Genomic DNA, 27,230 nt, shown 5'->3' on the forward strand with positions numbered 1-27,230 from the left:
GTTCAATTGATGTCATTATACTTGAGATCTTACTGTCTTGTTTTTTTTTCTTTTTAAGGAAGATCCGTTGCGGCATTAGTTACTTTGTTTTCCTTCTGTTTACGCCTCCCTGCGTGAATAGCTCGTGCCATAGAACGCAGCTACGCCGTGGTTTTGGCGCAGGCCTGCGACCTAACCAAAAGCAGTGCAATGATCCCTCATTTGTCATAAGTTGCACGCTAGATTTCAGTAGCGTGATCGCAGCGACCGGATGAAATATATGCTAGAAAGCAAGAAAACGAAAGAATAGGACACCGAGGAAGGGTGTACATGGAAAGTGCATTGTCCACTGAGGGTCTTTTGACATTGCGTACTGCAAAACAAGAACATAACAGACGCAAGTTAAAGCCGACACAGAGCAGCTTTTGTACTTTCCTGCCGTCTTTTTTTCTTCTGTCGCTGTTTTGTGTGCACCAAAAGAAATGCGGTGCCACACAAACAAGTTGACCTCTACCAAGTTCCATCCGTCATGCGTGAACCGTTACCATGCAAGGTTAAGAGCTCACTGAAACGCATATATAGGCCAGAGTCAGCGTTGCGACTTTCCATCACTGCGCATTTCGTAAGGTGGACAGGGGAGCCGGAGATAAGGAGGTGTGGATGTGGCATTACGGTGTGATGAATATGCCTTTCCGAAACAGCTGGACTGATTATGTGCAGTTTTTCCAGCGGGGAAACGCGTTTAATCCATATAGCACATGCGCTCTCAAATATATTGCGGCCGCATTTCTAATACTGATCTTGCCTCTGGGTGATCTAACCGCTAACCTTCACTGCTAGGTCACTAGTCCCGTTCGCCTTCTTCGCTTCGTCCGTCCTTCAGTTCCCTGCCACTCGCCGCCTACCGCCACAAAACAACCCTGGCTGTTTCTCCACGACAAACTAGGTCCCCAAGTATTTGATACGCAGATTTGTAGAGCACCTTCAAAAACCACCGATCGAGTTGTTTCCTTTACGATACCTCTCACGCAGTCCTTCTTTCCGCGTTGCAAAGAAAGCCCGCGAAATATGAGAAACGCCATGTGAGGGAGCGTTTGCGCAATGGTATTGTGCTGCTCTCAAGCGTGCGTTCTGTGAACAAGGTCGGCTGCATCGTTACTGGCGACGAGGAAGCGGTAGGGCGTTCTTTATCTCATCGGAAGCGCTCGGCCAGCTGCATGCCTTTAGGCCATCATATGACGGGAGCCGACCTCGTTCACCGAACGCACGCTTGAGAACCGCACGATACCACTGCGCAACGCTCCGTCACGTGACTTTTTTCATATTGCGTGAGCTTTCCTTGCAACCCGGAAAAACGGACTACACCAGACGTATCGTAAAGGAAACAACTCGGTCGGTGGCTTCTGAAGGTGCTCTACAAATATGCCTATCATACTTGGGGTCCTCAGCCAATAATTACAAAGTCGGGTAATTAAACTTCATTAGTGATTCAGTTATGGAGAAAACAATAATTGCCTGAGTTACTATAGGCATTTGAGAATAGTATGCGTTCGGTTCAATTCGCTTCCGACACACCTTTCATGTTTAAATTATTGTCTCAAACTATGTGGGACACCCTTTATGGGACTTATAGGATCATATGGGAAAATTGCCATTTAAAGCACGGTGCTCTATCTAACCTCTAATGCCCAATGTATCATACACGCTACGTTCAGTCTGAGGCCTCGAAGGCTGTTTAAGGCACGGGAAGTTTAATGCAAGAACCTATAGTTGTGTTCTTGATATGCTAGAGTAAAGTTTCAGCGGTGGATAGTCTAGCACAGACAAAAAAAGAGATAAATTACTCTAGTAATTATTTATACCTGAAAAACGTGCTTGTGCTTTCTACAAATCTACTGTCTTCGACGAGAAATATAGGTAAACAATTAGTTTTCATTTTCCTTCACGTGAGACTGGGTTTAGGTACTACACGGGTAAATTTCAAGAGATCAACTTTAGGGGAAGGAATTTCAGCTGCATCGTTGTGTATTTCACGTACCGAACGCCACTACGGTATGTCGTATTCGCGTGGAACGTATGGCGTAGTAGAGTCATAACACAGGACATTTCGCATCGTGGTCTGTGGTAGCCCTGGTGATGCCAGTTGTTTCTTGTTGAAGTTCCTCAAATTTTTATTCAAACATAAGGTAGGCGTTGTGGGGTCTTCGGGTCTCAGAGGAGTACCGACTACCGCGGGTTCGAGCTTAGCGAGCCACAGGGCCGCGTCAGTCGTCACCTCTAGCGCCGCAGCTCGCGAGCTCAGGCCGCAAGGGGCTACCGAGTGACGCACGCAAGAACACAGTATTGCCCTGAGTTAACGGAAACCGTTTATTCTATCCGACGGCACCCGACACTGCACAAACGCCCGGTCCTTGGGCGGCGGGGAACCAAAGGGGTTCCGCACCAAGGGCGAAAAGTACAGTCAGGGGCGCCTATCGCTCGCCACTGCGAGAGCACAGGCTCAAGCTGGGACACGCTGCTAGCAAAAGTCCCGGCGGCTATGCTACTTGCTATCGCAGTAACCAATGGGCCAACTCGCGAGAGCTCGGGCAATCTCCTTCGGCGTGGGCCTCCGATAAGTGTGGCTCGGCGTGGTACGACCTCACGCGAGCACTAGGCACCTGTTCTTCGGCTTAGCGTCGGGACAGAATCAACACAAGGTACGCGCTCCCCGCACGGGCAAAGGCACCGTCCGTGAGTTCAAGTCCTAGTCACAAAGATGTCGGCGAACGAGAGGAAGCATGTACGTACCCGGCGCAGTCTCAAGGGAGTAGAGACGCGCTACCGCCACGAGAGTACCCGCCAGGGGCCCATCGTTACGTCTTAGCCCCGCCCTCACCGCGAACCATCGCGAGTGGAGCGCCACCGCTGACAACTGGTTCGGAGTGAGTGAGGCGTAGGGATGACAGAAACAGGTGAATACACCTGCGCAACGGGGCGCGACGAATTACCAAATCCCCACAATGTATAGGATACACTAATGCAAGGTAGGTACTTTCTCCGCCGAAAGATTGCTTTACTTGTGTCAACTGTCAGTTGTGAGTGTATAGTGCTCTATCCTCTTGTCTCACATTTTTCTTCGGAGTTCTCGCGTACTTCCGTCATATCTGTCCCCAAACTTTAGGCTGATGATTACCTTTTATAGGAAGTTATTAACCGCTCTAATGATCATTACTGGCTCCAAGAGTAAGTTGCTAGGTTTTGCACTAGGTACAACACCTGGTAAATGAACAATAACATTGATAAAGCCGTCCTTAAGTCCTTCAGTAAAAAACATTATCCTTCTCTTTTTCATTACTCCTTCAATAACCGCGCTGTGCTTAGGGTATCTGAATAAAAGTATCTCGGTGTCATTTTTACGCATAACATTTTATGGTCTAATCATATTGATTACATTTGTAACAAAGCACTAAAAAATTTGGTTACCTACGTCGTACAGTATCCAACTCTCCAAAAGATACTAAGCTACTGTTATATAAACCGCTAATCTGTCCTGTTGTTGACTACGCATATGTCGTTTGGAACCCTTCTAAGCAGTGTGAGATTAACAGGCTAGAAGCAATTCAGAAAAAAGCTGTAAGGTTTATATGTCACCGTTATGATAGTGACTTTTCACCCTCTTCTGCACTTCGTTCCTCGAATTTAACTTCGCTCTATTCACATCGCTGCATAGCATCGTTAGATTTCTTGCATAGCATCGTCAATTCTTCCGTTAGACTTTCAAAAACTACTATGCTAACCTCGCGGCAGAGTCATCGACGAGACGACACCACAACTTGAACTTGATGCCCTACTTTGCATGCAACTAATACGTTTAAATGCAGCTTTTTCCCTCGTTCAATAGAAGACCGGAATTCCTTACCTGGGTCTATTCGCTCATGCTCACCCCGAAGTTCTGCATCTGTCATCCAAGATGAATGGTCGTAGCACATCACCCTCATCGTTGCATCGTACTTTCCTGTGTATAATTTCCTTCTGATAACCCACTCTATATAGGCGCTATAGCGCCTATTGCACTGCTGTATGTACAAACAAATAAATGAATAAGTAAATAAACTGGTTCAGCAAAGCGTTCTGATAGTACCATGTGGAGTATTTTCGAGGTTTGAAGAATCAATGGTGAGCCGTGTTGGCGGGCTAGCGATGTGATATAAAGAGGACACAAGTGTAAGCTTTTGTCACAGTTAATTGGACACATCTCACTTAGTGTGGACTTGTCCAGCTAGTACAAGTATCGGACATCGTCACGTCGCCTAAGCGAAACTCGGCATGCAAGACGAACACGCCCTACAGGTACAGCTGAACAGTACCTCATCTCTTAGGCTCCTCTCTTGCTGCTTGTCACACTGATTTACAACTCTGTCCTTATCCCTTTATCCTTCCCGCACGTATTGTGACGAGACCTGGTGAGTGAAGCGTGTTTTTATATTCGCTGAGGGCTTAATATTTGACTCACTGTGCCGCTCCCTTCCGAACAGTTGCTAGTTGTTCTCCAGGATAGGTTCGCCTGTAGTCAGCAACACCCTTCCTTTTCTCATCGGCCGCATTCAGAGTCACACAAATGAGACTAAAAGGCGAGCACGTAGAATATCTTATTTGCGTTTAGGACTTAATATTTTTTGTTGTTGTTGTTGCTGGTGCTCTCGATAATCAATGGCGAGTGTTTGCCAGCTGACCCAGTTGTCGATTTTCTTTGATCGCATTTCGCGTTTCCTCTTCGCCTTTTGCCCTCGTTTCTTCGAGCACAGCAGAGAACGCTTCGCCGATGTTTACTGTTTATCAACTCGGCGCATAATCTATTTTAATGATTACTTCTGCCAAAGCTCTCGATATCACTTTGGCAGCCATCACGGCTGGCCCACTGCCGTAAGGGCAATCCTTTTGCAGAATCGGGCGCGCAAATATTTGCGGGCTCGCCTGAGGCGCTTTTGAGCGCGGTGAGATATTAGGCGGGAGGCGTCCCTTCGGCGATCATTCCGCCGCGATTCCCACTCGCTTTCTCGCAAGCGGCGATCTGCTGTGCTCCCCTTTTGTGCGGCCGACCGATGCTAAAGGGAAAGGCTTTTCGGCGCCTGCCGCCAATGAGCGTAGCAGTCGTAGTACTGAATGCGTCTTTTGTAATTGACGTTGCCCTTTTTACAACTTTGTTACTGCCTTATTCGCTTCGTTCATAGCCTTTCCTGAAATGCAAGACAAGGACAATGCGAACTTTTGCTCTTGACTTGGGACTTTCATTATGCAGTGGCTCCGTAATCACTCAACGCTAATGGCAAAAAACATGTGTCGTTGTTAGATTGGCTGAAAGATGGGTGAAAGAAGAAAAAGGAGTCTATAATATGCACGGAAGCCTGAGAAAAACACGATATACCCTGTATTTATCAAAGCCTGCTCCGCAAAAGGCCTCAGTTCTGACGTTCTATGCAGCATGCATCTTGAGAGAAACGTGATGTGCTTGCTGTAACTGAGGAATTGTGAGGCCATTGTGGGCCTTTTTCGCGTACACCATGTCCGTTAGGTATTGCCGAGTAGATTAGCCTGTCTCAGCGACAATTAAGTTAAAATATTATACTTTTTTTTTCTGTTCAATCTTAGGAGCCCCTGCGCCATTACCAGCAAATTCAATTCGTTGAATTGGCGGAGCGCGCTTATGACAATTCTGACAGCAAAAGAAAGATTATAAAGTTGGGTACGCATTCTGACGGACGAACATATTCAGATTACGTAAGCACTGCTGAGTACTTGCATCTTTGACGGAGCTGCACATGGAAAAATTTTAGGACCTCTTTTGACATGAGTAATTAAGCAGGTAACTCGAAAGTTAATTCGCTCATGGATATCGATAATATGTAGGCAAGTAAAATACCTTGCGACAGTTCAGCCCGGCAGGACTTCGTTCCGGTTCCTTGACAGAGAAGTTGACCATTATACAGTTTCGAGAATTTTCCCAGCTTATTCATTAAGTAAACATATATATATACACATATATACATATATACTTATATATATATATATATATATATATATATATATATATATATATATATATATATATATATATATATATATATATATATATATATATATATATATATATATATATATATAAGAGGGTGTCAGCAACTTGGCCATAGGGCTTGGAAGCAAGAGATACCTGCAGTTCTAGCACCCTTCCAAGATGGAATGGCTCATAGATATATTCACATGTTGCGAGCAAACAGAAACACACACACACACACACACACACACATATATATATATATAGCCTCGGGCCAAGTTGATGACACCCTCTTTTCTCTCATCGGACAACTTCATCATAGCACTCTACTCCAATGTAGCGAAAGACGTATCGCAGCTATAATAGCCTCTGTGTGCGTCATCGGGCGGCTTGTGGTTTGCCGCACTCGTACGAAGTTCCGCCAGTTTGTTCGACTTCAACACTGTAATAACAGCGCAACAGACGAGAAAAGCAAGGCGGTCGACCCAGCGCTGGCATCGTCGCCGGCCTCGTGGTCTTTTGCGCTGTTATATTGCTATGAGGTTCTCATTCGCAGCGTTGCGGGCCATTTCGCCCACCAGATGCCCGGGGCGGTCAAAGCAGAAAAGCACGGTAAGAAAACGTGTTTCCAGAGCTTACGGCCACAACGCAGGCGCTCAATAGAGGCGCCCGCAAGTCCGGTGCTTAATCGCGCGGTCTTTTCCTGCGCCGAGGGATAGCCTCGGGACGTAACGGCTCATCTGTCACGGATACAAGCACGGTGTGCCTTGCCCGAATGAAAGCGGATTCACGGCCGGATTCGCTACCTCACGGTTGGTTCAAGCCTGCGAAAAGCAAACGAAGTCGATCTGGTCACCACAATGGTGTTCTTTCCGCAGGAAGGTTCATTTTGGCCTGATAACGTGTTGATGCGAAGTGAATGGCAAAATCGACCTTCCCACCCCCAAATCGCCCTGCCGGTGCGTCGTTGAATGCTTTCGGTGAAACGAAGGTAACAGTTTGTTGCCTAACCCTTTATTGACGAATGTTGCCGACAGGCAACAAACCAGACAATCTTTTCTTTTCTTCCTGAATTATGGTGATGTTTTGATTTTGGGAAGTTGCCAAAAGCAAAGCACTTGAAGGAAGGGACAACACGGAGCGGTACTGACAACTTTGACAATTTAATGAAGTGAACGCCAAGCTTTTATAGATAAGACACACGTGTACACCCTAAAGGCCATGTAAAAACCAATAAGAAACACAGAGTGGCCTTAAACAGGGGTGCAATACAAATACTAAGAAAACGCTGACAGAATACTGAGGCACCAAACACGTGTCTATCACATGGAAACAAACAAATGTTCTTTCCGAGGAACCGCAACTGACGGCGAGTTAACTCAGTCACCACCGTTAAAGCATCGCGTGGCCACTGCCTCTAAAATCTCTCTTTCCAGCTGGCGACTTTTTCTGCCGATAATCTCAGTCTTCGAAAAGAAAATAGAGCAGCCCAAGCAACTACGGTAATGAATAGCCTATGTCGACCCTCCTGCAGCCCCCAGGGAACGTTCATGCTCACGCAAGCGAATGTTAATGCACCTACCGGTTTGTCCAATGTAGTATCTGCTGCACTTTAGTGGAATCTTATTATCACACGTGTCGTGCAAGGCACATGTGAATTTGTGTGCTTCGTATCACAGTAGGCCGAGCCCGTGGTTCCCCTTGCCACCATGCTGCACAACTTCGAAAGTTTACCAGGTGCTAAAACGACATCAACCCTATATTTACCAGAAATCTTTTTAATTTTATGGAAAACCTTATGTATGTACGGAAGTACTGCAACATTGTTCTGCTAGCGTGTTCATTAGAGCTGGGTGGCTTTATGTCCTTTTTCCGAAAGTTGACAAGCAATGATTCGGCAACTGAAAGTAAAAGAAAACTCCGAAAATCCCCCTTCTTTTGTTCTGTTTTTTTATTGTTCTTGTTATTGGTTTTACGTTGGTTTTCGGGTGCACACGTGTGTATGTTTTATGAAAGCTTGGCGCTCGTTTCATTAAATTATCAGTTGTCAGTACCGCTTCGCGTTGTCCTTTCCTTCAAGTGTTGTGTTTTGCTTGCGGCAGCATCCCAAAATCATGAATACCAACTGGCCTACACCCACACTCTACTATGAATTTTGGTATTCAGTACAGAGTGAGTGAGTAAAGACTTTATTTGAAAACAAGGTATTGACGGATGACCTTGTTGTTAGGCAGCCACGAGCCCCTGGGCCCGGGCGGCTTCTTCAGCTCTCTCGATGACCTTGGCCTGCAGGTCAGGGTCGGAGCTGAGCAACACGGCCTCCCACTGCTCAGTATTACTTATTTCGTGATTTGTATGATTTTCGGCTGGGCACGACCACATAATATGGAATAGATCCGCTTTTTGCTGACAATGCTTACATGTATTAGGGTATTGGTCCGGGTAGTAATAGTGAAAGGCTACGGGGTTGGGGTAGGTGTTCGTCTGAAGTCGTCTCCAAGCTACTTCTTGTCGCTTGTTAAGCGATTTGTGTGCTGACGGGTACACTGTCCTGGCTAACCTGTAGTGCTGAGTTATTTCCTGGTAACTGACCATGCGATCCCTCCCTGATCCTAGCGTGAGCCGTCCGGGTGCTCGGTTGGCGAGTCCTCGAGCGGTGGTGTGGGCGGCATCGTTGCCGGGTAGGGAGGAGTGTGCTGGTGCCCAAATGATGTGGATTGGTCGTGGGTGTTGGTTTGTGTCTATTATGTGTTTTACGGGAGCCGAGACCCGACCTTTCGCAAAATTGCGTACTGCTGCTCTGGAATCGCTAATAATGTAATGACAATGTGTGGAGGCTATTGCCAGAGCGATAGCCGCCTCTTCCGCTGTTTCGGAGCTTCTGGTGCGAATTGAACCACCAGCGCGTATTTGACCTGAGGAGTCCACCACTGCAAGGGACATACAGTTGCGTTCTATGTATTCTGCTGCGTCGACATAGACTACGTCTTTGAAGGCGTGGAATTTCTGATGTAGGGCTTTGGACCGCTCGGCCCTCCTTTCCTTGTGGAATTCGGGGTGCATGTTTTTAGGGAGTGGATTAATTTTGAGATGGCGCCTCTGATCGTGAGAAATGTCTACTTTAATGCTTTGCATCGACTCGTAGTTGATGCCGAGATTCTGGAGGATGTTTCGCCCGGCGGCACTCTGAGCTAGCCTTTCGTATTGAGATATAAGGTGCGCTTCTACTAGTTCATCGAGGGTGTTGTGCACACCTAGGGCTAGCAATTTAGCGTTGGCCGTTCTTATAGGTAGCCCAAGAGCCTGTTTATAGGCTCTCCGGATAATCCCCTCTATTTTCTCTCTCTCAGCCGCTTTGAGGCAGAGGTACGGGGTGATGTAGGTGATGCGGCTGAGAACGAAGGCTTGTACCAACCTTATGAGGTTGGCTTCTTTCATGCCAGAGTGTCGGTTGGCAATTCTTGAAATGAGTCGCATCGTTTGCTGAACGCATGCTTCCAGTTTGTGAATTGTGTTGCCGTTGCGCCCGTGAGCTTGCATGAAGAGGCCTAGTACACGGATGGTGGTCACCACCGGGATCGCGCCTCCTCCGGCTCGCACAGTGATTTCCGGGGATGGCGCAGTGTCGGATTTGCGGTTTGTAGGGGCTCTGAGTAGGAAGAGTTCTGATTTTTGCGGGGAGCAGGCGAGGCCTTTGTCGTACAAAATCTCTGGCTAAATGTCTTCAGCCAACACTGAATGACAGGCAACAAGCGTTATTTGGTTTTGAGTGAGAACAGAGGACGAGGAAGAAGAAGGTATGCGCGGAACTCTCTCTCGAAAGCATGGTCAAAGGAGACAGACGGATGCAATATCTCCGGCTGTAGTGGGGCCACACACGGGAAGTAAATCAAATGAAATTTGCATCCACGATTCACATATGACGAGCGCTATCTGTAAAAATGGTTAGGGTGAATACTTGATGTGCAGCCTACTTCCTGTTATCTGTCTGCCCCCCCCCCCCCGCCCTTTATTGCAGAAAAGGTTTCGAAAATATATTTTTTCTTTTTGTTGGTTATTCTCATTACTAATGTGTTTGCACATTTGGATAAAATATGATGTTTTTTGGGGTATTTATATGTGCCGTCAATCAAGGGTTAAAGGCTGAAAATGTTTGGCCTAATCATAGAAAGAGGAGGAGGAGGAAGAATAAATAACATTCAATAGTCCCAAGTGAACTAAGTATTCTTCCTGATTTTTATACAGGAGCTAGACTTATACGCATTTTATTACTGTATTGTAATGAATCATGCCTACTTTCCGAAGATGAATTTCGACATCTAAAATTTCCCTAGAACACGAGTAATATTAATGCCCTTCATGTCAATGAGAGGTGACATTATCAAACTTCCGCTGCAAAGTTCCCCGTCTGAATTTTTACCTTATAGATCTGCTTTATTTATAACTAACCTCTGCTCTTTTTTTAATGAACCAGAAACCATTGACCGTTTCTTTCTTTCTTGCGCCGCTTTTCCTCCTTCCGCTGAATTTTCCTCATGTTTCCCCCTGGGAATCTGGGTTTAGCATTTACAACACAAAAGATTTTGACTTTTGGTGCCTGTTAATTAGGCACAAACCATGGGTCTATGGTTACTGCTCTGCAGAAGTTCACTGAAGCGTCCGAAAGGTTACGCGGCTAGGGTACCGACCGCAGGGTACTTTATTTTATTTCACAGCGAAGCTGTTCATGGCTAGGGTTCCATAGATTTTTCGGGAACGTGAACAAATCGGCATGTGCAAAAACTCAGTTCCAGAATTTGATGCAAAGTCACTTCATTCTATGCAAAAGCTTATACGTTCCGTGGCTTGGATATGCGTTTTCAGTAGATTAGTTATCAATAGGTATCATATTCAAGATCAGCTAGTAGACTCTCAAGTAGACATTTTTTCTTGCTTACAGGGACATGAGCCATTGCTTAAGCGGGATGAGCCATTCATTGTCTTACGTGACGGACAAATTTCTTGTTGGGTAGGCATAGAAATGCTTATGCATCTAGTAACAGAGGCGATACGAGACTGTGTGTGTGTACCTATCGTCATGATGACCACAGATTATAAGACAATAAATGTGTTCATAGCTTTGTTCAAAATTCTGTCTCACCTCTGGGTTGTGTGCTAAACAGCTTCACTGATCATCCTCCTTCGGAGACTGGAATATGGCTCACGACTTTTTAAAAAAAAATTTTTCCTAAGTTAATGTATAGATCTTCTCAAAATTTGGGTTATCATTTAGTTGCCAACTGTTTTGTTTCAATGTTCGCCTTTAACCCCTTTTATATTTTGTTCCGTGTACGTTTCATTCCCTCCAGTGTGGTCAGTCCCCCTCATCGGCACGCGCAATGTTTTGAGGCGATAACTGAGGCCCGGGTTTCCTGGTTTTCTCATGCGTCTTCGCCCCGCACATTTTTGATGTGCTGAGCGAAGGGGCCACCATAATTTTTGAACTTGTGCTACGAAGTGGATAATTCTTCTCAGCTGTAAATTGCGGTGGTAAGCTACGAAGTACGGTGTTGTTGAGAGTGGAAGTTGCGGGGCATACCCACAAGGTCTGTTAACGCGATATCGTTAAGGAGCCCGTGACGTGAAAAATCCGGCGTTGGCCTCGGCGTCAGGCGTCGGGCATCCTTTCGACAAAAAGATTTTTTAATCATACATACCCAGGCCGTCCATGTAACGCTAGGAATTGTCTAAGCTAATTGAATTTCTCAAGCTGAAATGTGTACAAAAATCGAAAACTACGACTTACACACCACCTCCACACAGGATAGCTCTCGGATTACGATATGAATATACGGTTAAACGTAATTCTTTTTCGCGAAAACTCAAACCCCTTATCCATCGTTTCTGCAATCCATAGACCGGAGACGGCGTACGCCATTTGCGCACGCGGGTCCTTAAATATCCCAGAGTCCACGACGCGGCGCGCCCGCTTGCTTTGAAACACTCCCAGATGGCGCTCACCTCCGCCGGATCGCTGTCCATGCAAGAGGCCGTTTTTCTACCGGAAAGCTCGCCTTCGTGCATAGCGTTCACCGCGAGCGTTTCCTGGTAAACATTACGTTTACATACGCTGCAGTTGCCAGGAAGCGTGAGAAGCAGTCAGGGGTGTTTGAATGCTATCGCGTTCCACTCTTAAAGGCGAAGCTTAAGCGTCCTCCAAATTTTTATTTGACGGATAGGCTCCGCAATGTTTATAATCTATTTAAGTACCCTCAAATATAATTTTCAATGTGGTGACATTAATGTAGGTGTCTGTGCTTTCCGCGTGATTCCCGTCTTTTTCATGAATTTGTGAGGGCTAGGAGACGTTCTCGGTTGTCTAAGTACGGGTTGAAGCACTCAAACAGCCTTGCTATTGTAGCTCAGTGTTTCTGATGGCTATACAGTGGAGGATAGGAAAGTCCCATGGGAAATGACGTATGTTGGGTCTCGAGGTCGCCTTGCACAAGGGACATCCAAGCCCGGGCTCGAGTACCAACTGGTATTGGCGTCTTCTCGGTAAATAAGAATGAAAACTTCTTCGCTTACCCTCGTGGGTTTAGCTTGGCTGCTGGCTGCTGCGTAGTCAGTATATCAGCGGATCTATATATATATATATATATATATAGCTGAATTTAGTATATATTTAGAATAGATTTAGTAGAATAGAATATAGTATTTAGAATTTAGTATATATATATATATATATATCATATATATATATATATATATATATATATATATATATATATATATATATATATATATATATATATATATATTATATATATATATGGCTTATGGTACTAAACAATAAAAAATGCAAATTCATGCGAGTGTCTAGAAAGATAACTAGATTAACCATTTATCACCTAAATAATGCACTACTCGACAGCGTATCTTCACATAGGTACCTCGGAGTTCACATCAGTAGCAATCTAACATGGGATACTCACATCTCTTATGTTGTCCGCAACGCTAATCGCATTCTCGGATATCTTCGTCGTAACTTGGCAAAATCGCCTTCGTCTCTCAAACTAATGCTGTATAAAACACTCATTCGCCCTAAGTTAGAAGATGCCGCTTCGGTTTGGGATCAGCATTATAATAATTTGGGTACATTCGCTTGAAATGGCGCAAAATAATTCGGTCCGTTTTATACTCTCTAATTACAATCGAATCGCGAGCATCACGGCAATCAAGGCTAACCTTAAGCTACCTACGCTTGCTTCTCGACGTGTCATGCTTCGCTTAAGCCTTTTTCACAATCTTTATCACCCTCCCGACCTGCGCGATTTACTAATACTTGCACCCCATTACGTTTCGCCCCGTCTGGATCTTGTCATAAAGTTGGCATTCTGTTGTGTAAAACAGAATCATTCCTACAGTCCTACATACCACGCACATCAAATGATTGGAATTTCCTTCCCAAATTGGTAGTAACAATTTCAGATCATGAAAAATTTGTGACTTCATTAACCAATGCTCTGTAACATCTTGTATTCTACCTCTACGTAACTATTATCGCATAATTAGAAACATTGTGCTGCTTGTTGTAGTTTAAATTTTGTTGTTTTTCTGTATTTTATACCACTCCCCTCTGTAATGCCTGTTTACCCTGAGGGTATCATAAATAAATAAATAAATAATGTTCAGAGACCGTCCCTGGCGTCCGTTCTAGCGTACCTTGACAATAGACTATTGTCAGTTGAAACGATTTTCAGATGTCGCCGACAGAAGACATCGAAGCTGAAGGTGACGAAGGGACTATTTCGGTTTTTGAAAGCGACGGGCTTGGACAAGCGGCTGTGACAGTGATGTGACGCACCACGCAAGAGTGACGGACTGTAACTGACGATGTGTGTGCTGTGCTATGTGCTCTCTGTCTCTCTCCTCCCCATCTTTCATCGTCACCATCCCGCTCCCTTGTGTAGGGTAGCAAACCGGTTGAGCTAAACTGGTTAACCTCCCTGCCTTTCCTTCTCCACTTTTTTCTTCCTTCCTTCCTTCCTTCCCAGGGCAGCAACTCTCTCACGATGGTCAACCAGTTTTAAGATTACAGGGCGTGATTCGTTAGTATGCCGTTGGTCAATTCTATGAATACGCTGTACGGATCACACCTTCACTCCTAGTGTATCACGGAATAAGCCATCGAGCACTGTCTGTGCAAGTAATTCTGGCGTTTCTCCGGCAGGCTCCGAGACACCGAACACAAGAAGATTGTGGCGCCTGCTTCTATCCTCAAGCTCATTTATTATCTTGTCTATCTGCTCCACAGTTTGTTCCAATTTCCCCATTTTAGCCCCGAGATCTTTAACAATTGCCACTGATTATTCGACATTCTTAAACCTATTCTCTAGCCTCTCTAGTTTTTCAAGCATCGCTCTTTGTCCGTCAAGAAGTTCAAGCAGCATCTTTTCCGTTTTGAGCCCTGTATTGGATTCCACGTCGCCAGAGAGCATTAAAAGACACGACGCGACGTCTCTCACGTAACAGAACAAAGCACAAAAGCGACGTGGGCACGTCAGCTGTATTAGGCATCGGTCACTAGATTTCATTCATGAGTACTTATTGCTCACCTGCGTGAAATAGAACGGATTTGACATCCTGTTCACCGGCGGCCAGCTGACGTGCCCACTGAAAGGATGCTCGGGTGATGAGCTTCTAATAGGCGCATCGTCCGAGGAAGTCAAAGTGGGTGGCGCTCCAGTCCAGTTGACGAACCTTCCCGAGCGCTCACGTGCGTAGTCCTCAAACACATGATCCGGTCCTTCTGCGCACTCTCTGCTCAAGAAAAGCACTGTTGAATCGAGCCATGTTGTTTCAGGTGCGCCAGCCGTGCATGTTGCCCCGAGTGGTCAAATCTGCGTGAAATAGAAGAACGGATTTGACATCCTGTTCACCGGCGGCCAGCTGACGTGTACACTGATGATTATGTTGTCCTAGTGCGAGGAACGCGTGCTGGCAGTCGATAAAAATATTTTATCGAGGAGGCTATGGTGTTCTGCCATGGGCAAACTTTCAAGCTTCTATACTGGCGTGAAAAGGTTGAGAGTTGGTACATCAGGAAAGGCCATGACGATTTATCAACGCCTTTTATTGCGAACCACTTTAGCGTATCGAGCAACTGGCACTGCTTCACCTGACGTATCAAGACCACACATATATATACAAACTGATATACAAACGGTTCGACCTCGCCTGCCAGTACGGCTGCCGCTTTCGTAATTCCAACGAAGCAGAGCGCTTTACCGTAGATTTGTTCCTAACTGTTTCTATTGTATTTATGCAACTAGGACTCCGAGATTGGCCAAAAAATTTTGGCCTGCCTCCAATACTACTGTCTGTCAAGCGACGTCACCAAGATTCCCCCCCCCCCTCTTCATATGACGTGTACACACTAATTAGGCAATATTAGGCCGAGCGAAAAAAAAAAAGAGATATTTCTTTTTTCTCCATTAGCCTTCCGCTATTAGTCATATTCTTTGGGGCTGCGTCCACTTCGCCTGTCTGTCACGCGATGTCAAAAAATTGCGAAAACACACAACGTCAAAGTGGCGTGTGCGCACTAAAGAGGCGTTATTAATCCACACAAAACTGCTTTTATTTTTGCAAAACCCGGAGGCTGCTTCGTTGCGAAAGGAATAAAATACTGCTGCTGGCCTACCTCTCTGGCGTTGACTGGTCGGCGCTACCAGTGAGAATTGATATCTGTGCCTATATTAACAATTTTGCGTGACAGGGTAACGTTGTAGAGGCCTTTCGGCAGACATGCTAATTTGCTCAGCCAACTTTTCTTCGCTGAGGATCTGCTCTAACGGCATTTTTTACCTTGCATTGAACGACGGCTCGATTTTCAACCAGCAACCACGAGCTAAGCAAGGGAAAGTCAACGAATATCAGACTCCAGCACCACCCTCATCATCCAGTTTTCTATTATGAATGTGCTACCTCGGACCCACTGAAACTCCCTCTACGTCTAAGCGCACCTCTCCTCTTGTCCGCCAATTATACAAGAAAATCTTGTCAAGGCGGGTAATGCTACTGGCTTTCAAAGCAAATAAAAGTGTTCTCCTTTGAATGAGGAAAGCCTTTGACGTTAGAGCAGGTCCTGGTACTGATAAAGCAATTGCATGCTTGACTGACACTAGTTGCTGATTCATTGATAGTGGTAATATCGCAGATCCTCTTTTTGTGAATTTCTTAAAAGCGTTTGATAGCACTGATCATTTAATTTTTTTTTGTAAAATAGAGTGCTATGGCATAAGTGGTCCTGCGCTGTCACTATTACAGGGCTTTCTCCTTCATAGGTTTCATGTCGTTTTTTTTTAATATCTCTACACCTACTCCTGCCACTAATAACAGAGGTTGTTCCAAAATGTTCGATCTTAGGCCCCTTATTATTCTTAGTATACATTAATGACTCACCAATTTGCGTTAAATATCCTTCCCGCTTGCTTTACGCCGGTGGCATGACCATTTTTTTGTTCAACATTCCGAGTCTGTGATTTTTGTTTCTAACAAACCTGCAAATTGACTTAACCTCTTTTGAAGAGTAGTGCAATTCTAATAGATTATAATTTAATGCATCCGAAACTAGGTTGATGCTTTTTCATTCACCCACCAAAAACCTGCAAACTGTCAAGCAACCCTGCCTCTATGTCAAGTCTAAAGTCACTTCTTTAAAAGACCACAAACATTTCTGGGAGTTATAGTTGACACCCAGTTGAAATTTCACCATCATATTACTCCTGTTTGTAAAAAAAGATTTCATGTAGAATTAGGGCATTGATAAAATCTGGAATTTCTTTTAGCCGAACCAGCCTTATTCTACTTGTATTATGCATTCATACAAAGTAATCTAAGTTACTGCATAACATCCTTTGTAAATTCATGTTCAGTTCACATTTGGCCTTGCAAGAAACTGCAAAAGCAAGCAGTACGCCTTATTACGTCCGCTCCCCACTATCACCATATCATCCTATTTTCATAGAACTAAATAAAAGTTATGGTCTCGCCCGAGCAAGGGTTCGAAGCCTGGACCCTTAGGTTAAAAGCCTAACGCTCTACCGACTGAGCTACTCGGGACTGCAAGGAACTAAATATGCTGCCTATCTCCAAGCTATATACTTACAGTATTTGTGTTTTGTTTTGTTTCTGAAGGCTCTTCGTCGCAAAATTATCATCATCAACAACAACAGCATCATCATCATCAATGACATTTTTCCCGTCTTCGTTATCTAATCCTAAAAAAACTAGGTTTTGTGTCCATAATAACCTTCTACTGCAAAAAAAAGACTAATTATGAAGAAATGAGTATTCGTTTCTCATAAATTTCATTACGGAATTCACTAACACTTGCACTGGAAGATAATGATGTCTATTTAGGTATTTAGGCAAAAGCTAGAAATGTTTTCACTGAATGTATAGGTGTTGCGTTCCGTTAAACTTGTTAACTGCGCATGTTTCATTAGAATTTTCATGTTACGAACTGAAATTTTTGATGCTTTGTTTGCTACGCCTAAGATTTTCCTTTTAATTTTGTTATATGTTTGCCATAATAATTGTTAGTTAATTAACATAGGAGTTTGTAACCAAGGGTCCTCCTTCGGCATATTTCGCTTTGTACCACTCCTATTTTATCAGCAATAAACATTGATTGATTGATTGATTGATTGATTGATTGATTGATTGATTGATTGATTGATTGATTGGGCTGTTGAAACAACGTTGCGGGTCGCCGCCCGATGCTCGCGTTATTCTTTACGTAGATTTGACCTTAGGAGATAGGAATAAAATCAGTATGGAATATTTTTTTTTGTTACACGGCCCAACATTGCCATTAAATTCAAGATGTCACACATGGCTACATCTACAGCAGCAGAACTTACATTCCTTCGTGCCGCTATGAACTGCGTCCCCGATGAATTGGCACAGAACTGGGTCATGTTTTGTGAATCTAAAGCAGCTCTTTACAGTCTCAAGTGGGCTTTACGTCCCGGAACGTACGATCAGATGGTGTCCGACATTAGGGGAAGTACATCATCATACTCTGGAAACAGTGCACAACATAATATTTCAGTGCATTGCGGCTCACTGTGGCATCGTCGGCAACGACATTGCTCCCAGGGCTGTCAGACGCTGCCAGGCGAAGACACCCCAGACACTGGCAATACCTTTGACGAGAACAGACGCTGCTAGGGAACTTGGTTTTCTTGGCTGCAAAAAAAAAGAGAAAACAAGTTTTCTGGAGTTTTTCAAGTGTCTTCAAATGCCGACGGCGTAAGCTTGATCACTTGCTACGGTTATAACTGCCATATAGCCTTTCCCGTGTTGAAACAACGTTTCTTTGCTGCTTGGGGCTGGGAAGGGTGTTTACTAATGCCCACTGCTACCGCGTGGAAATTGGCTGATAGCCATACATATGACTTTTGTAGTACGCGGAATCCATCGAGCATCTATATTGTGTATCAGTACTCGCTACAACGTCCAACGTCTCTTTCTCAGGACAACTTTAAACCGACTGAACTCGAGACCGTTCTCTGAGTCGAAGGTACTCAGACCGTGGCCACATCCATCGCGGGCACAAAAAGCGATCCGTGCAGTACCGTATACTTGAAATGCACCGACATGAGAGACCACTTATAGTGATCATGTGAATCCTCTCCACTGCGCTAAGTGCTCACTATTTTCCTCTTTCTATTCCTCCTTTCCGTTACACTCAATGTAGGGTAGCAAACCGGTCACTCCTCTTGTTGACCTGCTTTCTTTCCCTCGCTTTGCTTTCTCTCTCTCCCTCTCTCAGCATATGAACTGCAGTGCCTAATTCTGTCCTTTCTTCTTTTGGCGGGGCAGGTGGGTGTTCAGAAGATATCTGTTTTTTTTTATTCAACGTAGAACACCTCTGAATAGTCGTACATGATGCAGGCGATGCAAGAGACAGTTAACTCCAAATCTGTTTTTGTATACATGCGCTAGTAGCCCAAGCACCGCAAATGCGCATATGCATGCGGCCTGTGGCGCATATGCATATGTGGCCTCTGTATCACGTTAATTACGCGAATAATTGGAAGCCCATTACTTCGTTATGCATATCCATTTCGAGAAGTAGAGACACGGAACTAGACTTCCATGATGGTTCCCTTCAACTTTCCAGTATAAAAATGTGCCATAAAGTAATTAGGGAGGCAAATACTGAAATTAGTTTTAATAGTATATGGATTGTTTTGTTTTTTTCTTGCAAATGATGTCTGCCTGTTCGGATGATTCATCTTTAGTTACCTGATTCGAGTAAATATTCTAGCCTTTTCTCTAGGTGTATGAAGTAAAATAAAAAAAGCATACACAATGTATAGACGAAGGAACCTCTTTCATTTTATTTTTTTTGTAAGTGCGAATAATTTCTAAATAGAACGCAGTTATGACCCAGAGCATGCCTGCCTGTATGTGTGCTTGGAGGGCGATTCATTTGCCGTCGCCTGCAAGCGACGTCAGCATGAACGTCTTCATCGTTTCAGGACTGAATTCGAACATGCTCGCGCGCTTGTCGCGATACTTTATTGCGCATTTCTTGTTTTTTCCCCGTCCCTCCACTGTTCTGCGCACGACAACAGCTGCGCTTCTCGTCATTTGTCACCGCTGTGCGCCCGGTAACATCATACGCCTCCATGACTTCTTGGCTGCACTGTGGAAAGCGGGAGTTTTTGTTGCTGTTTAAAAACTGAAAATGCATGGCGTAATTTTTAGTCACCAAGGTGCCGCTTATCCACGTCAAATAAAACGCACTTGAAATAGCATAAGTCTGCAGAAACAAAAGGAGGCATGTAGAGCTTAGACGGGGAATCACCTGCAGAGGGAGCCAGAGAAATAAAAAGCAAGGGTATAAGGAAAGGTAGAGAGGTTACCCAGACGAGCTGTCGGTTGACTACCGTACTTGCGGCGCAAGGAAAACGGGGGAGTACGAAAAGAAAAAGTATGTGCCCACTATGGACGATGTATAGGACAGTAGTATATAAACGGTCATTGAAGCCAGTGCACATCAAAAGCTCCACTGGAGCGCACGTATACCTTTCAGCGCCAGCGATGGATTTGGCCACGGTCCAATAATTTTACCCTGAAAACTTGTCCGAGAGTCCAGTCGGAGGGTTAGAAAAACTTCTTTCTTGCTACCGCATTTCATTTCTATTGGGCGTAAGATGATATGGTCGAAAAAAACTATTTAAATAAGAAAATAGAACCTATATGGAAACAAAGAAATGTAAGACGCCGGTAAACAAATAAACAAGCAGCGAAAGAAGCAACGTCACACATGACCGTGGAATTAAAGAAAAAGAGGGGGGGGGAGGTCAATTCAGACGCATGGACGCTGTTAGTATTTAGTAGCTGTATCTCACGTAACCAAGTATTTCTCTCAAGACCTAATGAGTGATGCAGTGAGCTATCGACACGTTGTTTGCATAAAACGATCACTAGAAGAGAACCGAGAGTTGTGGCGCACAGTATTAATGCGTGGCCCCGCGTTACGGTGCTTCTAATAAGGCGATTATGAGTATGGGACGGAAAGCACCATTAGTTTGCATGTTTGCAGAGTGTAAAATTCCGTTGATTTAATGAAGCACCAAGGAAAAGTTTACAGCTGGCTTATTCTTTTTCAATATGAAATGCTGGAGACCTGCACCATATTTCGCCAGTTTTGCGCATACTCATGCGCATATTCCTCAAGAACACTGTTTACAAAGCCGCCCATTTCAATTTGCTGCGCTTCATTATGACAAATGATTAACTACAGATTTTGAACAACGTGTTGGTGATAGTTATTGCGGTATGCTCCAGCGGTCTCAACGCGATGCATTCAGTTCGGTTTGGCTATGTTACGTTTGCTTATCCGGATAAAGTTGCCCGAGATAATGGTATACAAGGACATGCTTGCGCAAAAGAACTGTCTGTAGCTCTTTTGTTGAGGATGTCTATTTAGTTTACGGACGAGGCCAGTGCTGGAGCTCTTATTTGTCTGCGCCGTCCGTTCGTCTGCACTTTTCGTTATGCCGTCATGGTCAGGCCACCTATCCATTTTCAGCCTCTCCATATGGCGAAGAACAAAAATTCAGTGCCCTTCAACTCTGTGAAGAAGGATGACCAGCGAAGCTGTGTATGTGGGCCTCTTAACGGCGAACTGCACCTCCGCCGCTGGTCGGCCCGGTATTGCACTATCTTCGGGTCGGCCCACGTATGGGGAGTGCACCTCCGCCATGGGTTGGCTCGGTAGTGCACTATTGTCACGTGGTGGTGACGGTAAGGAAAACTAGAAATAGCCAATGAGCTTTGGCGTACGTAGCTACTCGGACAGTCCTCAGCCAGTCCGGGATGACAAATCGAAGAGCACCCCCTGCGAACTACATTTGGAGGATATAAGGGGTGACGGACGTGAACGTGTAAGGTGGTGGCGGCGGTAGGGTGCGACATCTACAAGCAGCTGTGTCACTGAGGCAGCAGTAGCCGTCGCCAAGTTGCGTAAGCAGCGGCGACGGGGGAGGCGGCCGTTGGCGCAGCCGCCGATTCCTTGACCGCATTGTGGTGCAAACTCCTGCTGGCGCTCGGGACGCACCCCATGCACGATGTCGAGAGAAGAAAATGCCACACGAAAACGATCCTCAAAAACCATGGTGCGCGGGATGGGGTGCTCTTCGTAGACGCCGTCCTGTACCCCGAAACAGGAATGACAATGTAGGTGTCGGCGGTGACGAGCGTACTTCCCTCTTTACAATGGCGGTCGTAGGCACGAAAGGAAAGACGGTGACTGCCGGCTCCATAAGGACCAGATCGTCGGAGGCAGCGGAAGAAGCGGCAATCGCATTGGCTGTAATCAACGGTCAGCAACAAGATAGAACAATAACCAGCGACTCAAAGACGGCCATTAGGAACTTCACAAAGGGCTGGGCCTCCACCGAGGCGGCAAAAATCCTGAACCGCAGAGCAGAAGACTTCAAGAACGGCAAAACCACACCCATATACCTCCAATGAATCCCGGCACATAAAAGAGAAGTAACCACAGAAGACCCGATCACCCCTCCCAACATCAACGAGAAGGCCCACTAGTCGCGCAAGAACTAACCCACTGCGGGTCGGACAGTGACGACCCAACACCCCGCACTTCCCGCGGAAGGAGGGAGGACTGCGGCGGAGGCGATGGAGAACACGGAGAAGGCGACCATGACGAAGTAGCGATACAAGACGACAGGGACAGACTGGTCACGTACCACAACATACTGACACACTATACGAAACAAAGAGACGCAGACCAACAACCGCACAAACAACTTGACAGATCTCAAGAAACAGATTGTAGAAGGTTCAAAACCAGAACGTTTCGAAACCCAGCACACTTAAACAAATTCCGCACATTACCCTGACGCAATCTGCAAGCTCTGCAAGCATGAACACGCAGACACGGCACACATCTTACGGAAATGCACAGAGGACAACATAGAACCGGACCTACTCGAGGAGCGATGGCTAAGCGCTCTGACTAGCTCGGAAGTACACGCCCGACTATGGGCAATCCAGCGGGCCTGGGCAGCGGTGGCAAGGCTCTGCGTCGCCGGACATAATGCCTGGGTGGCCTGAGCGCGGGCTGGCAACCATGCAGGTACTTTTCTCGCTAAACTTTTTCCGTCCGTCCATCCGTCGGGACAAGGGGATTCCATCTTTCGAAACTGCGCGCCGCACAGAAACGCCTGCACATCACCTCTCTTCCTCGCGTCCTGCGCGGGCTCTCATTGGTCGCCTCCTCCCCCTGCCTCATTCTCTTTCGCCGTCGTTTCTCTTCTTCGGGAGAGAGCACCTTCCTATGTCTGCTTACCTTATCGCTGGATCGGACACTGATCTCGCCGGCGCACGCCTCGTCTCCCAACTAGGAAAGCACGTGCACGTCAGAGCATAGGTCATCGCTAGGCGCAGCCAATCCCCCACTGTGCGCCTCCTCAATCACCTCTCCCACTTGTGCAGCGCGGTTGAGGTGTCCTCAACTGAGAGACAGTTACTGCGCTGCACTTTACCACAATTTTTCCTTCCCCAAACAAGAATCTCTATCTCCTCACCCAAACACCTGTGCCACGTCGCGCGTGGCAGAGGTGTTGCACAGCTGCTGCACAGCTGTGGCCTCCCTATGTCTCACCTAGCATTTCCTCCTCTCCATTTCCCTTTGCATAGCTGCGCTAAGTTTTGAGCAGCCGCCGGGCACAGCTGGAACTCAAGTTAAAACAGCTCCGCTGTTAAAACTTTTCCCACCACTCACAAACTCACAACCGCGATCGAACTCAGGTGGTGGTGGTGATGTGTTGTTGCAGCAGGCCCGTGTCTTTTGGCGATCGAGACTGGAAAATGCTCCGCCTGAGCTTCTCTTGTAGTGTCACTGCAGTATGTTACCCGGTGTCAATAAAATCTGTCTGCCTTTAGCAATGCAAGAAGGAGACGTGAAGCTTCCTTTCGGTCTACCACTGACCTTTCTGGGAACACGAGATGTCGCTGGCACCCATACGTGAGGTCCTGCTTTCGCAGCTTCTGAAGAAGGGCGTCACACTTATCACGGTATTTTGGGCGCGGTAACAGAAAGTATTCGACGTCTTAAGTCTCATCGCATGCAATACAGCTGGGAAAACCGGAACGTCCCGTCTTAAATAATCGTGGTGGTGTATCAAGATATCTTGCCTGTATTGAATATAGAAGTGATGCTTTTCCCCGACGAAATCGCTTCGTTACTCAGGGTGCATGTGGTGGACCCAAAAGCGACCGAAAGTGATTGCGGACGTCAGACTTTGTAACTTGATTACTCTGTGCCGCCTTGTCTCTAGGATGATGAAAAAAGCGCTGCGTGTGCAAGAGCATCAGCATTTCCATTGCCAGCAATACCAATGTCGTAAGAGGAATCCACTGAAACTTGAGCGTGAAGTCGTCGCTGCTGAGGCCTTTCAGGAGTGCTTGCGATTTTCGCGGGAACTCGGTTGATGATACACAGTGGCCGAGTATAGTTGCAATGCAAGCACACAGTCCATAAGAAGTACTGCATTCTGCGCAGGCAAATCATTTAGTTTGCGGAGAGCAGCAGCTATTGTCAGGCTCTCCGGAAATGTCGACGAGGCCATAGAGTCCAGAAAGCCAGACTTCGCAACTCGCAGAGAGGAAATACAGAATGCATCTGCGCAATGCTTTCCGTCTATATTGGCAGACCCATGGTGTATAGTTGGAGGCGATTACGACCAATTGTGGTCCATTGCTACCGAACGAGTGGCTTGACTACTGCAGATGGAATGCAGCTATTTACCTGCAATAGTGGTACACTTAAGTTAAATGCAAGATCTTCAAATATCCGGGGCCGGTCGTTAGCGTAGTCGTTTTCCTGTGGCAGACAGGGCCGTGACAGCGCAAACCTAAGACGCGAATCATGTTCAGTGCTGCATAAAACTGCGAATGTGGCCTGCTACCTATGCGCCTGAGAAGGGAATTACTGCGGGCAGACTCGCTCAGACGTAACAGCTGCGTAAAGAGAGTCTGAGACGCCTAAAGCCGGAGGGTGCGTGATTCAGGTTCTTAAAGCACCTTTTTATTTGAAGCCGGCTCAGGGGCTCCCAGGCAAAGTTGAAGATCTTTCCTGTGTATTAATTCTAAGTACACATTACTGGCTGTCTGAACGTGACACAGAGGTAGCTGAACTAGCTTCGACTAGATCATCATCATCATCATCCTGGTTACGCCCACTGCAGGGCAAAGGCCTCTCCCATACTACTCCAACTACGCCGGCCATGTACTTATTGCGGCCATGTTGGCCCTCCAAACTTCTTAATCTCATCCGCCCACCTAACTTTCTGCCGCTCCCTGCTACGCTTCCCACTCCTTGAAATCCAGTCCGTCACCCTTAATGACCATCGGTTATCTTTCCTCCTCATTACATACCCTAGGTAACATAGGTAATCAACGATATATGTAGCCGTAGCATAGACATCATGTGCTTATCCGAGCATATGCCAGCGACGCTCTGGAGCAGACGTGGCTTCGTAACGATGACGCCGCAAAGCGGCCAGCAGCTTGGCGTCAAGAAGCCTGTGATCCAAAGTAATGCCAAGAAATCGAGCGCTGGTGACTTGATGAATCCGGTATCCGTCGAAATTCATCTTCAAACGTGTAGATTTTCTCCTCATTCGGGGAAATAGTACAAATCGCTATTTCTCCACTGACGGTGATAGGCCAAGCGTTTACAAAAGGTCCTGAATGGCAGTTGCTTCATGCAGTATTCGCACGAGGTGATCGTGCTAGAGACAGGCAGATATCATTGTCATACGTGTACATCCTACTGGTCTGCGGTGGCCTAATGTCTTTGGTGACTAGCCACGGTGATGTTAAATAGTACGGAGAAAACACGGTCTCTTTTCGCTCGCCGCGAAATATACAAATTTCCTCATCCGATGTGCCAAATGCCTTTGCGATAGTATACTTTGTCCAACTATACAGCTGGCACCATCAACCCGCCTCCGCCGCCAGCGTATCTGATGGATGTTTCTTTTACGCTGAGAGAGTTCGAGCTATCTATGAGCAACCCATCACGTTTCTAAGCTGCATGACCTGACCGCAGCAGCAATCAGATGCTGACTAACCCACCGATTGAGTGACGATGGGATTTGCAGGAATGTTTTGACCTTGTGTGGGCCAGAGGAGACATCCCACAATAATGGGAGGTAGCATGGGCTGTACTGGTTTTGAGCATCCTGAACCCCAGAAAAACTCATGCAGGCCTGGCCCCATGTAGGCCAGTGTCGCTGACCTTCTGTGCAGCAAAACTATGGAGAAGATGACGTGCACAACAACTACTTGGTACGTCAAGCAAGGCCAGAAATTGTACCATCGTGCATGAGAGGGTTTCGCGAGTGTCTAAGTGCTCAAGCTAATCTGTTGAATCTGCTAAGCCTTTAAGTATTGCAATACGAATGCTTTCCGATATTTGCTTGTTTTTATTGTAAAGCATTATATATACAGGAAACCCCAGCAAGGTAACCCAACGTCATATTCATTTTTTTATTCACCCTAAAAAATCAATTGTCCATTTATAAATCTGGTAAAATAACGCTACAGTCTTAAATTAGAACAAATAATGTCTATAAAAGTTAGACATCGTGAGGATACGTCCAGTAGGGAATTATCGAAATTTAAAGTAAAGCTGAATTTCTTTGTTTAGTGAGGAGTGTGAAGTGGTAAGCTAACTTATAAGTTTATAAATAGCCAATCTGTATTGTAAGGGTAGTAAGGGTTCAACTTAAGATGATTCACGTGCCGGTATGATAATTTGGGTGTCCTGGATCTTCTGGGCCGGAAGGGATTATGAGCATGTCCGACGCTTCGCCCCCTTCACGCGCTAGAGGCTACAGAGCAATTGACGTTCGCCTGGCGTGGAGGCGGGCACTCACTGGGGCAATAATTGGAATCCTGGCGCCACTTGTCACTCTCCGCATCTGCTTCTGCTCTAGCGAGCACTCCGAACATACCTCGAGCAAAGAAGGTGAGCATTGCTTCTACGTCATACGCCAGAACAGTACCCTAATCTAATAGAAGAAAAGCAAGAGTTAAGCTCGTAAATCGGCAAATAAGGAGCCACTATACATATATAGGATATTCCAGACAGCTAACGTTAGCCAAGCTGTTGGATAAAAAAAAAAGATTTGAAAAACAAGGTGCAAGCTACAATTTTAAGTCCTACGGTGTGCGGCCGTCAGAGCTGTGACGACAGAACACGGTAGGTCTAATAACTGTGTCTTCTACCGTGTTTTTTTAAACCTTTTTTTTTGTTGGACAGCTAGGCTAACGTTAGCTGGGATATACAGTGTACTTCGCATCATACCCTGCGTATAAACTTCCTTAAGGGTCTTTCGGCCGTGTCTTTATGGATGTCTCCAAGGCATTGCGTGTCTTAAGCAATCATTGTCAGCCAGTTACAAGCAATTGGCGTGGCAGGTCATCTTTTGCGCTTTATACATGTTTCTCAGTGACCACCGCATCAGAGTTTTAACTCAGGTCCCAGCTGTAAGATTACGTTAGGAACAGGAAGCGCTAGCTACGATGCTACTGAGAAATATTCGCGCTCCGCAATAAAAAAAAAACATTCTGGGGTGTTTCGCGCCAAAAGCACAATTTGATTATGAAGAACACCGTAGTT

General features: G+C 45.9%; 1 long non-coding RNA gene and 1 other non-coding gene across 3 annotated transcripts in view; both read right to left on the minus strand.

Annotated features, from left to right (window-relative positions):
• The window catches only part of LOC135917105 (uncharacterized), a 41,056-nt gene extending 18,043 nt beyond the window's left edge, over nucleotides 1–23,013 (minus strand). For both annotated transcript variants that reach the window (XR_011511427.1, XR_010569183.1), the window contains exons 1-3: nucleotides 22,890–23,013; nucleotides 18,129–18,250; nucleotides 14,611–14,895 (exon numbers count right to left, since the gene is read on the minus strand). This is a non-coding gene — a long non-coding RNA (uncharacterized lncRNA). The remainder of the gene's footprint in view (nucleotides 1–14,610; nucleotides 14,896–18,128; nucleotides 18,251–22,889) is intronic.
• Nucleotides 17,047–17,119, minus strand: TRNAK-UUU (transfer RNA lysine (anticodon UUU)). The gene has a single exon. It is a non-coding gene; the product is annotated as a tRNA-Lys (tRNA).
• Nucleotides 23,014–27,230: the final 4,217 nt, after the last annotated feature.

The sequence above is a fragment of the Dermacentor albipictus genome, chromosome 1 (genome assembly GCF_038994185.2).
Source record: "Dermacentor albipictus isolate Rhodes 1998 colony chromosome 1, USDA_Dalb.pri_finalv2, whole genome shotgun sequence".
NCBI lineage: Eukaryota > Metazoa > Arthropoda > Arachnida > Ixodida > Ixodidae > Dermacentor > Dermacentor albipictus.